This window comes from Oncorhynchus gorbuscha, linkage group LG11 (genome assembly GCF_021184085.1).
Source record: "Oncorhynchus gorbuscha isolate QuinsamMale2020 ecotype Even-year linkage group LG11, OgorEven_v1.0, whole genome shotgun sequence".
In the NCBI taxonomy this organism is placed as follows: domain Eukaryota; kingdom Metazoa; phylum Chordata; class Actinopteri; order Salmoniformes; family Salmonidae; genus Oncorhynchus; species Oncorhynchus gorbuscha.
The window spans coordinates 23,344,616-23,359,480 of record NC_060183.1 but is presented as its reverse complement, the minus strand read 5'-3'; the positions used below and the strand labels follow the sequence as shown (position 1 = coordinate 23,359,480).

The window sequence follows — 14,865 nt, the reverse complement described above, 5'->3', positions numbered from 1 at the left end:
GATCTCATCTCGGTACCTAATGGCAGTCAAGCTTCCTCTGGCGAGCACATGGAGGGCTGTGCGGCCCCTAAAAGAAATGCCACCCCACACCATGACTGACCCACCGCCAAACCGGTCATGCTGGAGGATGTTGCAGGCAGCAGAACGTTGTCCACGGCGTCTCCAGACTCTGTCACATCTGTCACATGTGCTCAGTGTAAACCTGCTTTCATCTGTGAAGAGCACATGGCACCAGTGGTGAATTTGCCAATCTTGGTGTTCTCTGGCAAATGCCAAACGTCCTGCACAGTGTTGGGCTGTAAGCACAACCCCCAACTGTGGATGTTGTGCCCTCATACCACCCTCATGGAGTATGTTTCTGACCGTTTGAGCAGACACATGCACATTTGTGGCCTGCTGGAGGTCATTTTGTAGGGCTCTAGCAGTGCTCCTCCTGCTCCTCCTTGCACAAAGGCGGAGGTAGCGGTCCTGCTGCTGGGTTGTTGCCCTCCTACGGCCTCCTCCACGTCTCCTGATGTACTGGCCTGTCTCCTGGGAGCGCCTCCATGCTCTGGACACTACGCTGACAGACACAGCAAACCTTCTTGCCACAGCTCGCATTGATGTGCCATCCTGGATGAGCTGCACTACCTGAGCCACTTGTGTGGGTTGTAGACTCCGTCTCATGCTACCACTAGAGTGAAAGCACCGCCAGCATTCAAAAGTGACCAAAACATCAGCCAGGAAGCATGGGAACTGAGAAGTGGTCTGTGGTCCCCACCTGCAGAACCACTCCTTTATTGGGGGGGGTCTTGCTAATTGCCTATAATTTCCACCTGTTGTCTATTCCATTTGCACAACAGCATGTGAAATGTATTGTCAATCAGTGTTGCTTCCTTAGTGGACAGTTTGATTTCACAGAAGTGTGTTGTTTAAGTGTTCCCTTTATTGTTTTGAGCAGTGTATATAATTTTTTATTATTTTCACCTAACCGTACCTTCCCGCTCCTAACTGAAGTAAACTAATGGACAACATCCTTCAGCTCCACTCAACCCCTCCTATCTATCTCTGAAATCAAATCAAATTGTATTTGTCACACGTGCCAAATACAACAGGTGTAGACCGTACAGTGAAATTATTCATTACAAGCCCTTAACCAACAAAGTTTTAAGAAAAAATATTAAAAAACAAATAACTAAAGAGCAGCAGTAAAATAGCAATCCTCCTCTCTCGGAGGACCTGAGCCGTAGGACCATGCCTCAGGACTACCTGGCATGATGACTGCTTGCTGTCCCCAGTCCACCTGGCCGTGCTGCTGCTCCAGTTTCAACTGTTCTGCCTGTGGCTATGGAATCCTGACCTGTTCACCGGACGTGCTACCTGTCCCAGACCTAATATTTGACCATGCTTGTCATTTATGAACATTTGAACATCTTGGCCATGTTCTGTTATAATCTCCACCCGACACAGCCAGAAGAGGACTGGCCACCCCTCATAGCCTGGTTCTTCTCTAGGTTTCTTCCTAGGTTTTGGCCTTTCTAGGGAGTTTTTCCTAGCCAACGTGCTTCAACACCTGCATTGCTTGCTGTTTGGGGTGTTAGGCTGGGGTTCTTTACAGCACTTTGAGATATCAGCTGATGTTCAAAGGGCTATATTAATAAATCTGATTTGATTTGAATTAGCTAGGGAAACTGACAGATCAATAACGTTACATTGACATACTGACTAATACAACTCACATTGCACTGAAAAAACTTCAGAATATCAATCTTGAATTGTTTGGCAGATGGTTTCCTCATTCGATTCAGGTCTAGTTTGATTGAGGCAAAAATAATAGCTAATGTAAGCCAACTTTTGGCCAGCTCTCTGTCTAACGCTAAGCTTGCCAAGTTAATTTACTTCTGAAACGTGTCAAAACAAAGGCTACAAAACATTTCCAAACAAACTGCTGTTAGATAGTAATAATAGCCACCACATATCACTATCTGACAGATAGTGAAATTTAGCATACGCTCGTATTCAGAGTGACTTACAGTGGTGAGTGCATACATTCTCATACTTTTTTGTATTCGTCCCCCATGGGAATCAAACCCACACCCATAGCATTGCAAGCACAATTCTCTACCACAGGGGTTCTAAAACTTTTTCAGCCAGGGACCCAAATGAGAAATTCTGTGTTTTCCTGGGACCCAAGCTTAGGAAAATATGCAACTATGCGTAAATATCGGTACATTTCATTTCCCTTATGACAAAAAAAAAGCAAAATAGACAAAAACAAATAACATTTTATTTATTTATTTAACCTTTATTTAACCAGGTAGGCAAGTTGAGAACAAGTTCTCATTTACAATTGCGACCTGGCCAAGATAAAGCAAAGCAGTTCGACACATACAACGACACAGAGTAAATAGGAAATCAGAAAGGATAGAGGCAGGTGTGGGAAGACTAAATGATGATTAGGGAATAGGAACACCAGACAGAGGGAAACGAACAGAATACACATGGAGTAAAACAAACATACAGTCAATAATACAGTATAAACAAGTCTATATACGATGTGAGCAAATGAGGTGAGATAAGGGAGGTAAAGGCAAAAAAAGGCCATGGTGGCAAAGTAAATACAATATAGCAAGTAAAACACTGGAATGGTAGATTTGCAGTGGAAGAATGTGCAATTGTAAATGAGAACTTGTTCTCAACTTGCCTACCTGGTTAAATAAAGGTGAAAAAAAAGTAGAAATAAAAATAATGGGGTGCAAAGGAGCAAATAAATAAATGAATTAAATACAGTAGAGAAAGAGGTAGTTGTTTGGGCTAAATTATAGGTGGGCTATGTACAGGTGCAGTAATCTGTGAGCTGCTCTGACAGTTGGTGCTTAAAGCTAGTGAGGGATATGTGTTTCCAGTTTCAGAGATTTTTGTTGTTCGTTCCGGTCATTGGCAGCAGAGAACTGGAAGGAGAAGCAGCCAAAGAAAGAATTGGTTTTGGGGGTGACTAGAGAGATATACCTGTTGGAGCGTGTGCTACAGGTGGGAGATGCTATGGTGACCAGCGAGCTGAGATAAGGGGGGACTTTACCTAGCATGGTCTTGTAGATGACATGGAGCCAGTGGGTTTGGCGACGAGTATGAAGCGAGTGCCAGCCAACGAGAGTGTACAGGTCGCAATGGTGGGTAGTATATATATTTTTTATTTCACCTTTATTTAACCAGGTAGGCTAGTTGAGAACAGGTTCTCATTTATTATATGGGGCTTTGGTGACAAAACGGATTGCAATGTGATAGACTGCATTCAATTTGTTGAGTAGGGTATTGGAGGCTATTTTGTAAATTACATCGCCAAAGTCGAGGATTGGTAGGATGGTCAGTTTTACAAGGGTATGTTTGGCAGCATGAGTGAAGGATGCTTTGCTGCGAAATAGGAAGCCAATTCTAGATTTAACTTTGGATTGGAGTTGTTTGATATGGGTCTGGAAGGAGAGTTTACAGTCTAACCAGACACCTAAGTATTTGTAGTTGTCCACGTATTCTAAGTCAGAGACGTCCAGAGTAGTGATGTTGGACAGGTGGGCAGGTGCAGGTAGCGATCGGTTGAAGAGCATGCATTTAGTTTTACTTGTATTTAAGAGCAATTGGAGGCCATGGAAGGAGAGTTGTATGGCATTGAAGCTTGCCTGGAGGGTTGTTAACACAGTGTCCAAAGAAGGGCCAGAAGTATACAGAATGGTGTCGTCTGCGTAGAGGTGGATCAGAGACTCACCAACAATGAAATACCCATAAATATATTTTCATGTTTATTTTTCCCCATTAAAAACACTCTTACACACCTGTTCAGGTTGGAACTGTTGCTGTTAAAATACAATAAATAATTTCATTCTGAACTGTAATAAACAGATTGATCACATCACACAGATGTATTACAGAGCGAGCAGACACACACACACACACACACAGGCTTTTTGATCATGCAACCCTAAGTAACAGTATAGATTTAAAAAATGATCTGGCCTACTGCACATCTTACTGTATAAATTATTGTTGATAGAAAGTCTAGGTTGGAACTGTTGCTCTTAAAATACACATTGTTTTATTCTGAACTGGAATAAACGGATTGATCAGCTAACACAGAACACACAGTCCTTTTTATTATTATTTTTTTGTTCACCTTTACTTAACCAGGTAGTCCTAATGAGAGGTGTGTGGCTGGTTGAAGTTTCCAACAAGCATGTCTATTCTGGGCTCAGTTTTTAACAGTGCAACACTGAGGTCATGCTCAGCATTGGCACTCTTTCTGTACTTGAGAACCCTGAATTGCATAGTTATGTGGTGCCAAACTGGATCAGAATATCTACTGCTTTCCCAGTCAGGCAGGAGACGCTTCCTGCTGAAGATGAGCAACCAAGAACTGTGTGCTTGTTTGTCTCAAAAAGTATCTTGTAACAGCAACAGTTCCAAACTAGACTTGTTTTCAACAATAATTTGTACAATAAAATGTACAGTAGGCCTGATCATTTTTCATCTTTATCTATACTGTTTCTTAGGGTTGCTAGTTAGCTTGCTTTGGCAAATGTTATTTGTTAGATGTGTAACGTTACAAGGACAGGGATGATTTGAAAGTGAAACTCACATCTAATACTATGAGAGATAATTAGTTACTACCTTATTTCTGCTTATCACCACCTGTTACAAAATGACAATGCCTTTCTAGTTGAGTTACTTTCCCACTTTCGAAGCATGCTGCCCTGTTCTGAAAGAACTCCCTGAGTTTACCGTCATGTTGTGCCTGGCTGTTTGGTCGGGGAGTGTAGTTTTATTAATTTGCTCATTTTGAGACTCATGACTTAAGCACTTCCCCACACAACACAATGTGAGCGCGCCTCGCTATTCCTCAAAGTTTCTATGAAAGAGACAAAACGTAATCACTATTTGCGTTTCATGACGATTGAGCTTAGTCAGAACTTGTGGCTAGCATGAGCCCATTTCATGACATCGTTGTGAGATGGCGAGCTGTGATAACAAGTCAGTGGCTTGAACCACAGCGCTGCAGCGTGTGGGTCGCGGAGTGATCTTCAACAAAACTGCAGAAAAAAAGATTCCGGTAAACAGCGAAACACATGGGTGTCTCCCTCTCGCGCTGCTGCCAAACTGAGCAGAGACCGCTGATAAGCAGAGAGCGCAGTTGCACTTGGCCAAAACAATCCCAGTAATTAATTAAATAATTATACATTAACGTCGCGACCCACCATTAACAGGTCCGCGACCCATACTTTAAGAAACGCTGCTCTACCAACTGAGCCACAGGATCAGCTGCCATATGATACTCCTCCGGTCTACATACACTTGAAAAAATATAATTTAGCACACTGCATGGGTTTGGGCTCGAGGGCTCTCACAGGGAATCTCATAACCCAAATATACGTGAGAAGGGAGAGACTATCAAAAAAACAATATAATGGATTGAGTGGACTTCCGCGCTCCATCCTACATGCGGATCGGTCATTGAGCACCAACCACTTGATCCAATTCTTCACGTACTGTGCACTACTTTTCAGTGCATTTCGGAAAGTATTCAGACCCTTGATTTTTTTCACATTTTGTTACGTTTCAACGTTATTCTAAAATGTATTAAATGGTTTATTTCCCTCAACCTACACACAATACCCCATAATGACAAAGCAAAAACAGGTTTTTGGAAATGTTTGCAAATGTAATAATAAAAAATAGAAATATCAAATTCATATGTATTAAGACCATTTATTCAGTACTTTGTTGTAGTATATTTTGACAGTGATTACAGCCTTGAGTCTGCTGGGTATGACTCTACAAGCTTTGCACACCTGTATTTGGGGAATTTCTTCTTTTCTTCTCTGCAGATCCTCTCAAGCTCTGTCAGGTTGGATGGGGAGCGTCACTGCACAGCTATTTTCAGGTCTATCCAGAGATGTTTGATTGGGTTCAAGTCCGGGCTCTGGCTGGGCCACTCAAGGACATTCAGAGACTTGTCCCGAAGCCACTGTTGCATTGTCTTGGCTGTGTGCTTATGGTTGTTGTTCTGTTGGAAGGTGAACCTTTGCCCCAGTCTGAGGTCCTGAGCACTCTGGAGCAGGTTTTCATCAAGGATCTCTCTGTACTTTGCTCTGCGCATCTTTCTCTCGAACCCGACTAGTCTCCCGGTCCCTGAAGCTGAAAAACATCCCCACATCATGATGCTGCCACCACCATGCTTCACCGTCGGGATGGTGCCCGGTTTCCTCCAGACCTGACGATTGGCATTCAGGCCATAAAAGTTCAATCTTGGTTTCATCAGACCAGAGACTCTTGTTTCTCATGGTCTGAGAGTCTTTAGGTGCCTTTTGGCAAACTCCAAGCGGGCTGTCATGTGCCTTTTACTGAGGAGTGGCTTCTGTCTGGTCACTCTACCATAAAGGCCTAATTGGTGGAGTACTGCAGAGATAGAACTCTCTACCTCTGTCAGAGTGACAATTGGATTTTTGGTCACCTCCTTGACCAAGGCCCTTCTCCCCCGATTGCTCAGTTTGGCCGGGAGGCCAGCTCTCAGAAGAGTCTTGGTGGTGCCAAACTTCCATTCAAGAATGATGGAGGCCACTGTGTTCTTGGGGACCTTCAATGATAGACATTTTTTGGTACCCATCCCCAGATCTGTGCCTCAACACAATCCTATCTCAGAGCTTTACAGACAATTCCTTCGACCTTATGGCTTGGTTTTTGCTCTGACATGCACTGTCAAGTCTCTGCCTTTTCAAATCATGTCCAATCAATTGAATTTACCACAGGTGGACTCCAATTGTAACGGTTTTCTTTAGGTGAAGTAGAGGCGGACCAAAACGCAGCGGGGTGGTTATTCATGTTTTTTTTAATAAAGACACTAGACTAAAAAATCATTTATTATCTTCAATACCATTCATTCTTTACAACTCATAATTTATATACATACACAAATAATGGTATTTTAAATAAACTAATTAAACTAAACATAAACCCCAAACAAAACCTCAGGGGAGCATCTTCCCTCCCCGTCACCCTACAAAATACCTCTCCCTATCTCCCCGTCCCTAATCTATCCTCTTACAAATCTAAATGACACCCAGCCCTAAACCCCCCTTCCACCTCTCCCGAGCAGCATGCTGCCCCCACTTCCTCTCCTCCCTCTTCATCCTCCCCCTCAAATCTCCTTCCACCCTCCTCACTATCCCTTCCACCCCCCCAATCTCTCCCTGTCTTCACCATGTTCTGCCTTGCTTCCCACAGCCCCCGTTTAAAGAGACTCATGAGAAGCCAGAGCAGAAACCTGTCCCTATCCGTCCCTCTCGCTCTCCCTACACCCCTCTCTAACCTGGCCCACGTCAATACAAAATCCCCCTTTACCAAACCTAACAACACCCGTGCCCTAGCCCATACTACTCCGGCAAAGGCACAGTCCCAAAAGACATGGCGCACAGTCTCCTCCCTGCCACAAGAGGATCTTAGACAGGTGGGGGATTGCACCAAATTATACCGGTACAAGATGGAACGTACCGGCAAACACTTATGAAAGCTCAACCAATTCAGGTCCTTGAGCCTGTTATCCAGACCCCGCGCCTGCACTCCCTCCCAGACCACTTCCGAGATGCCCACTACTGGCGCCGGACTCCCTGCCTTTCTGACCTCCTCGTACAGGTGCCTGTGATCTAAACCTACTAGGGCAACTTCAACCTCAGGGTGCGCACGCAGCCACTTGGCCGCATGACCAAAGTGCCACGGCAGCTGTTCCGCCCGAGCACCCGTGTTAGACCACACCATTATGCTTCTCGCCTGATACGAGAAAAACACCCGCAGGAGGTAACCGGACGGGTGTATCACTGGCTGAGCAAGCTCCATTAACAAGAAAGAAACAAAAACTGTGTCCAGCTTGAGGGGGAAATGTGGTACCCCCCTACCTCCCTCCCCGATGGGACAGATCATGCTTGCCCTGGCGACCCACTCGCACCTGCCACTCCACATAAACTGAAACACAAGCCTCACTAGAGGCCTCCTCAGACAAGCCGGCAATGGGTAGATGTATGCCAAATACAAAAGAGACGGCAACACATCCACCTTTAGGACCAGGACTTTGCCCATAAAAGACAAATACCTAGCTTTCCACATTGCTAGCTTCCTCTGTACCACTGCGATACGCATGTTCCAGTTTAGCGTCGCTGAGCCGGAGGTCTCAAAATGGACCCCGAGAATCCTCAGGGCCCCCTCACAGAGAGATAACCCCCCAGGCACATCCGTTCTACCGCGCCATCTTCCGAAACACTTGACGGAAGACATTGCATGGTTCAGAACTGCTCCCGATGCTCAGGTGAAATCCCCAAAGATGGCAAGGGACCTTGTCAGGCACGAGTCCTTGCACAACAGCAAGGAAGTGTCGTCGGCGTACTGCGTCATCTTAACACGCAGCCCACCACTTCCAGGGATCAGCAAGCCTTCCACCCCTGTGTCTGCCCTAATGGCAGCCCCCAGAGGCTCCATGTACAGAACAAAGAGGAGAGCCGAAAGTGGGCACCCCTGCCTGACCCCAGACGAGAGGTCAAAAACGTCACCTAAGTGACTATTTACACTAACTCGGCACCCCGCTCCGACATATAATGTACGAATCCATCCTATAAACTTCTCCCCAAATCCTAATCGACCTAACACTCTGAATAAAAAGGATCTATTCACGCGATCGAAGGCTTTCGCCTGATCTAGCGCTGCTACCATTAAAGGCAGTCCTCTATCTTCAACCCAAGCGATGGAGTCCCTGATTAACTGTAGGTTCCATCTAATAGAGCGGCCCTCTACCCCGCACGTCTGATCCTCATGAACGACGTAGGGAAGGGCTGTGCGCAATCGGTCTGCTAAAACCTTTGCAAGTAGCTTGTAATCTACACACAGCATGGTCAACGGCCGCCAGTTGCCAAGGTCTGTTACTTCCCCCTTCTTATATAAAAGTGACAGCACACCAACAGCCATTGATCCCCCGGGACCCCGTCTCAAGGATGGCCTTCAAGACTTCGAGGACCACTGGTCCAAGTATACCCCAAAACTTGAGATAAAACTCAGCCGGCAGCCCATCCATCCCAGGCACCTTCCCTTTTCCCATCCTCCTAAGAGCGCTCTCAACCTCTTCTAGTGAGATCTGGGCCTCCATCACTTCTCTAATGTCCTCCGGCAACCGCCTGGACAAGTGTTCTAAAAACACATTTCCCTGCTCTACATCTATTTCCCTTTCCTTAAATAAACCTTGGAAATGATCAGTTGTCACCCTGACCATATCCTCTGGTTCTCTAACTATACTACCATTTTCTTCCCTAACACCATGCATTACCTTCCTACTCTGTCTGGCCCTAACCAACTTAAAGAACATAGCAGAACAAGTCTCATTATGTTCTAGAAAGCCACTATGCGCACGCTCAAGGAAAGCTCGAGCCTTCCGCTCCTGCAACTCCCTGAGCTGCGCCTTTAGGGTTGCGGATCTCTCCCAGTCAAACGACCCGCCGAGGTTGCCTGCCTCGTATTCGAGTTCAATTAACCTCTGGATACGATCCACCTCCCTCCTCTCCTCCCTTTTTTCCTCTTGCAATACCCTATTATAAAAGCCCTAATCCTCACCTTAACTAATTCCCACCACTCTAACACCCCCTTGCACATGGACCGGAGGCCCTCAAGCCTCCAAAAGAAACCATAAAACCCGTCAACAAAAGCCTGCTCCTCCAGCACATCCCGATCTAGCTTCCAGTACCCCCTACCAAAGAGGCAGACTGGCGACCCCACCTGCAGGAGCACCCCGTCGTGATCCGAAAAGAAAACAGGCAACAGCCGCCCAGACAACTTACCCAAAGACCTGGGTACAAAAATATAGTCGAGCCTCCGCTCAACCCCCCTGGAGTTGCGCCATGTAGGACCGTCCATTTTCAGAGTAGTGTGCAGACCACCATCTACCAGACCATGGCAAGCCATTAGCCTGGCAATGGCGCCCGCACTGCTATCCCCCCTCTTCCTAAATCTGTATTAAAATCCCCCCCTATCACTAATTTCCTATTTGTGACACACAGGGGCGTCAGACAGTCCACCATCTCCCTCCTGTCTGCCACCACCTGTGGCCCATACACCACCACTAATCTAAATTTACAATCCCTTATCGTGACATCCACCCCTATAACCCTCCCCTGCATTACCACAAAAGAATCCTCCACTTTTACCTCCCTGTGCCCACACAAAATCCCTACCCCCGATGAGTGCAAAAAAAATTGCGAAAAAAATTGGGGAGGCTGAGTCCCCAAACAAAAAACTCCCCACCTCCTCTTGTACCCAGTCCTGAGTCTTGTTAGGTGTGTCCCCACCCAACAGAAGTTGAGGGCCTGGGGAAACCAGCAGCAACCCAGAGGTTTCTCCCGCCCCCATCACTCTCTTGGCCATCCCCTCCCCCTCACTGTCGACCAATCGCCCCCTCCTCTTCATACTCTTCTTTGGTGATGGCGGCAGTGGAGAGATACCACCCTCCCCCCCCGCCAGCTCCTCCACCATACCCCTCATCTCTTCCACCAGGGCACTTTCCTCCCAGTCCACTTTCTCTTCCACCGTCTCCTTCTCCACCACTCCTCCCTCGCTTTCTTCTCTCTCATGCTCCTCCACTCGGTTGCCTTCTTCCGCTGCTTTTTCTGGTTCTCCTACTCCCGTGCCTTCTGTTTCCTTCTCTCTTCCATCCGCCGCCTCTGGCTCCTCCTCCTTCCTTGTGGCCTTCCCCATTGGACCTGTACTCTGGTCATGAGGCGTGCTTCCTTCCCCTCCTCTTCTTCCCCCATCCCCATCCCCCGCTCCTGCTCCCCCCAGCCGCAGACGCATATGACCTCTGACGGGCCGGGCACCCCCTCCACAGGTGTGCTGACGAGCCACCCCCATGGCACGTCTCAGGCTTGTCACAATCTCTCGCCTCGTGATCCTCAGATGCACAAAATCTGCATTTTCGTGTACTGCACGAGGCGAATATGTGACCGTAGGCCATACAGCGCCTGCAAAATGGGGGCTGACGTGCATAAAACAACGTCCCCCTGTCAGCCCCTAGGGAGAACATAGCAGGAGGATGGAGGTAGCCACCATGTCCCTTTGGGTCCTCTCTGAGGAGGGCCTGGAAGCCTCTCCTCCCATTCCAAAACCCAAGGGAGTCTTTGAGGTGCCTTGCTGAGGAGACGTTATCCATGTATCTCCCCAGAAAAGCCCTCACCTCTTCGTCCTTAACGTAAGGGTTGTAAATGTTGACAGTTACAACCCTAAAGTTATTCTTCGCCAGGCTTGTTATATCGTAGTGGCACATCGGCCTCTCAACTCCCACTGCTCTTGCCCTTCTCAGGATATCATCGTGTTTTTCCTCTGTATATAGCGCCACGTCGTATGCTCCCTCCAGCGAGTTGCCTTGGAAACAAAACACGTCCTTCACCGTCAGCTTTAGAATCCCCATCAATATTATCCTTCCAAAGGATTCCCGTCCTAAAGGCTCCAACTCCTTTTCCTTCCAAGCAAACCGAATCGTGTTGGCCAGCCCAATCCCAGGGACTGACCGTGTTGATGGATTTAGCACCATCTCCGCAAGGAGAATGGCGCTCGTTCTCTTCTTCCAAAACAAGTAAAAAAGAAAAACCAAAGTGACCGAGCCTATCTGGTGAAACGACACAGAGACAGGAACAATCACCCACAAACACACAGTGAAACACAGGCTACCTAAATATGGTTCCCAATAAGAGACAATGACTAACACCTGCCTCTGATTGAGAACCATATCAGGCCAGACATAGAAATAGACAAACAAGACATCCAACATAGAATGCCCACTCAGATCACACCCTGACCAACCAAAACATAGAAACATACAAAGCAAACTATGGTCAGGGTGTGCCACCAATCAAGTTGTATAAATGATGAAACAGTATGCACCTGAGCTCAAATTCGAGTCTCATAGCAAAGTAGTTTTTTTTTTTTTTGCAAAAAAATTAAAAAGCAGTTTTTGCTTTTCATTATGGGGTATAAAATGTGGAAAAAGTAATGTAACAACATTGATCCAAAAGCCTTATTCCAACCAAGAAATACTTACTAGTTTTTACAGGTTTTCACTACCACTTTACTTCTCTTATTTCCTTTTGCATTCACTTCCAGTCAGAAAATGTTGTGAATTTAACCATGGGCCATAACTTGGAACTTGGCCAAATCCCCAAGCTCATTGACAGACATGGCTGGCAAGCTTTTGGCAATAGTGTCAGTGATGCCTCTGAATTATCATGGCTATAGTATTTAATCCTGTAGACATTTGTAGATCAACACGAGGCTAATCATCAGAGAGTGAGCCACAAGCAAAAAATAAAAACAAACGCACAAATGTATCTTATGACATATTCAGCTTCAAATAGTATTTGATATCTGTTGGACCTCAAGGGGAATATGTGAAATCATGTGAAAACGTGTTTTTGGACCACAAAAATGAGTGGTTACAATACACACCCAAAATACATATTCATCAGACTTTGACATACATTACATATGTTTAGACAGTCCTTCTTATTCAACTTTTCTCTCCCGGGATTTGAACTCACAACCTCTAGGTTCACAACGTTCTTTCTGCTACGCTATCACTTCTATGTCAATGGCTGATTTCATGTGTATTTCTACACTTTGGACTTCAAGAGTAAATCTCAGCTTTGTTAAAAATACATGAATGAAAAACAATTTTATCTATCAAAGTGATTCAGGAGTAACATTGAAACAAAACAACATGCCCTACCAACATTAGGAAACTATACCAGAAAACCCTCAAATTGCTGAAATAAGTAAATGAAATCAATGATGTGAGAAAAGTCAGATTAACTGATAGCTGAAATAGCCGTGCAGATGACAAATGACCCACTAAGTGTAGAGCTGCATTATATGTAATGAGTGTGGTACAATGGAAAGCTCAGCACACTTCAAATCCAGAGGTTTTGAGTTCAAATCCCAGGTGAGGATGTGGGGTAATTTTTTTTTTTTAGCTGAACCGCATACTACATACTTAAAAACCACCATGCCATTACTTTACCTATAATGGTTTGGTATGTTTGGGACCATTGGAGGCTGCTGAGTGGAGGACGGCTTATAATAATGTCAGGAACGGAGCTAAAAGAATGGTATAAACATATGGAAACATCATCCCCAATTAAGGTGTCACCAACCTCCTGTATTTTACAACTGGTAAAACAAATGTCTTGAGAACATATAAAAAACCGAACATGGTCCTCACCATTACGGAAATAACACAGGAATTTAATCTGATCTCATGTGAAGTTAATGTGATAACGTGTGAAGTTAATGTGATAGCGTGTGAAGTTAAATGTGATAACATGGGAAGTTCATGTGATAACATGTGACAACATATAAAGCAACATATGACAACATGAAACTAAGCGTGACGACATGTGAGCCGAGGTTTACCCGCCTATGCCCTTTGACGTGAATGAGCAAAAGCGCTGAGGGAGGAGGAGTACCCTTTGTTAAATGAACAGTAATCTGTTTCTTAGGTCATGTAAACAAAGCAGCATAGGGTTTTGTTTGGAGCCGAGCCTTGCTGTGGGCTTTGAACGGGGCACCGGGCTCACGCCCAGTAGGCAGCCTGGTCCCAAAACAAATGCAATCACTATTCACCCAGTTCAAACTCCTCCCACTGGAGCATCCCTGACCTGATAATCAAATTCCCACAAAATCTCATGTGAAGCATTCCAAAGACATGTCTGCACATGTTTTCACATGTGAATTTTCACTTGCACATGATTTCATGTGAAATTTAACAAATGTGAAGTGTTCCAAAACATTCCCATAAAATAACAATATGTGTGTTATCACGCCACTAAAATAACAATATGTGTGTTACTACGCAAAAAGTGCCCACTGAAATACCCTTATGGAAAAATCACTTGAATTTCACGTGAACACTTCTCATGTGATCACATCTCATGTCCCCCAAAACCCCTCATATAAAATCACATGATCACATGTGACATTCTTTCTGTAAGGGTCCTCAATATTCTGTTACCTGAAACTCCAGTAAAGAGGCGCTCCCTCACTTTGTTGACTATTCAAAAAGGCCCACCTTAAATGTACCTAGACATAAATAGCATTCCGTGTGTGTGTGTAAATGTTTAAGGCGGAGTGGCCTGGGCTGGGCTTGCCTGGGTTAGGTGACGCACCACTGGAAATCCTTGCCTTACAGAGAGTGACAGAGAGAGCAGGAACAGGATTAAGAAAGCTGCTGCCTCACTGAACGAGACACATTTCTCAACTTTGGTATAAATATTTTGGACTTTTTGATTGACTAAAATAACACATATATCTAATAGAAGGCTAAATCAGAGGCCACTAACTTTTTCCTGATTTTGTATGTTTACCTTTTGTTTGGGAACCAGTGGATTTCGGGTCAAGGGTTGGAGGTAAGGGATTAGAACACACATAACATGCATTCACAGATTCAATACAACTTTCATTATGCTGTAAAACAAATGTATTTATTCTCTCTTCGGAAGCATTGTCATGCACTCTCACAATAAGATTAACCCCAACATTGACAAGGTGTAAATAAGATGCTCTGGTAGCTACGTAAAGATTGTATGAAATTTCACTGCGGTGGTATTGATTTCAGAAATGCTCTTGACAATATGTGAGATCTGTACATCATGGCACCTGCTGTACATTTCAACATCAGGTCTTAGGCCATATATTAACTATTACTATGATATATGCTAATGACATTTTGGTATGAAAACATGTGCAGAGAAACGGAATGCTCGTGGTCGTTATGTCGTCTTACATGAGAAATAAGACCACATTATTATTATTATTATATTC

General features: G+C 45.1%; 1 protein-coding gene across 1 annotated transcript in view; it reads left to right on the top strand.

The window, feature by feature from the left end:
* The first annotated feature begins 14,228 nt into the window (after nt 1-14,228).
* The window catches only part of LOC124048325 (epidermal growth factor receptor kinase substrate 8-like protein 1), a 15,349-nt gene continuing 14,712 nt past the window's right edge, over nt 14,229-14,865 (top strand). The window contains exons 1-2 of the mRNA XM_046368992.1: nt 14,229-14,307; nt 14,427-14,450. The gene's annotated coding sequence lies outside the window, so the exon portion shown is untranslated. The remainder of the gene's footprint in view (nt 14,308-14,426; nt 14,451-14,865) is intronic.